The sequence below is a fragment of the Mauremys mutica genome, unplaced genomic scaffold (assembly GCF_020497125.1).
Source record: "Mauremys mutica isolate MM-2020 ecotype Southern unplaced genomic scaffold, ASM2049712v1 Super-Scaffold_100084, whole genome shotgun sequence".
NCBI classification, from domain to species: Eukaryota; Metazoa; Chordata; order Testudines; family Geoemydidae; genus Mauremys; species Mauremys mutica.
Window position 1 is genome coordinate 1,661,891 of NW_025423260.1, and position 1,245 is coordinate 1,663,135.

The window sequence follows — 1,245 nt, forward strand, 5'->3', positions numbered from 1 at the left end:
ACCCCCTTCACCCCCTAACCCCTGCACCCCCTCCTGTGCCCCCAGCCACTGCCCCCTCCTGCACCGCCTTCACCCCAACCCCTGCACACCCTCCTGTGCCACCAGCCACTGCCATTCTCCTGACCCCCCTTCACCCTAAACCCTGCGCCCCTCCTGTGCCCCCAGCCACTGCCCCTCTCCTGCACCCCCTTCACCCCTAACCCCTGCACCCCCTCCTGTGCCACCAGCCACTGCCCCTCTCCTTCACCCCCTTCACCCCTAACCCCTGCGCCCCCTCCTGTGCCACCAGCCACTGCCATTCTCCTGACCCCCCTTCACCCTAAACCCTGCGTCCCTCCTGTGCCCCCAGCCACTGCCCCTCTCCTGCACCCCCTTCACCCCTAACCCCTGCACCCCCTCCTGTGCCACCAGCCACTGCCCCTCTCCTTCACCCCCTTCACCCCTAACCCCTGCACCCCCTCCTGTGCCCCCAGCCACTGCCCCTCTCCTGCACCCCCTTCACCCCAACCCCTGCACCCCCTCCTGTGCCACCAGCCACTGCCCCTCTCCTGCACCCCCTTCACCCCAACCCTTGCACCCTCTCCTGTGCCACCAGCCACTGCCCCTCTCCTGCACCCCCTTCACCCCAACCCCTGCACCCCCTCCTGTGCCACCAGCCACTGCCCCTCTCCTGCACCCCCTTCACCCCTAACCCCTGCGCCCTCTCCTGTGCCCCCAGCCACTGCCCCCTCCTGCACCGCCTTCACCCCAACCCCTGCACCCCCTCCTGTGCCACCAGCCACTGCCCCTCTCCTGCAACCCCTTCACCCCCAACCCTTGCGCCCTCTCCTGTGCCCCCAGCCACTGCCCCCTCCTGCACCGCCTTCACCCCAACCCCTGCACACCCTCCTGTGCCACCAGCCACTGCCATTCTCCTGACCCCCCTTCACCCTAAACCCTGCGCCCCTCCTGTGCCCCCAGCCACTGCCCCTCTCCTGCACCCCCTTCACCCCTAACCCCTGCACCCCCTCCTGTGCCACCAGCCACTGCCCCTCTCCTTCACCCCCTTCACCCCTAACCCCTGCGCCCCCTCCTGTGCCACCAGCCACTGCCATTCTCCTGACCCCCCCTTCACCCCAACCCCTGCACCCCCTCCTGTGCCCCCAGCCACTGCCCCTCTCCTGCACCCCCTTCACCCCAACCCCTGCACCCCCTCCTGTGCCACCAGCCACTGCCCCTCTCCTGCACCCCCTTCAACCCAACCCT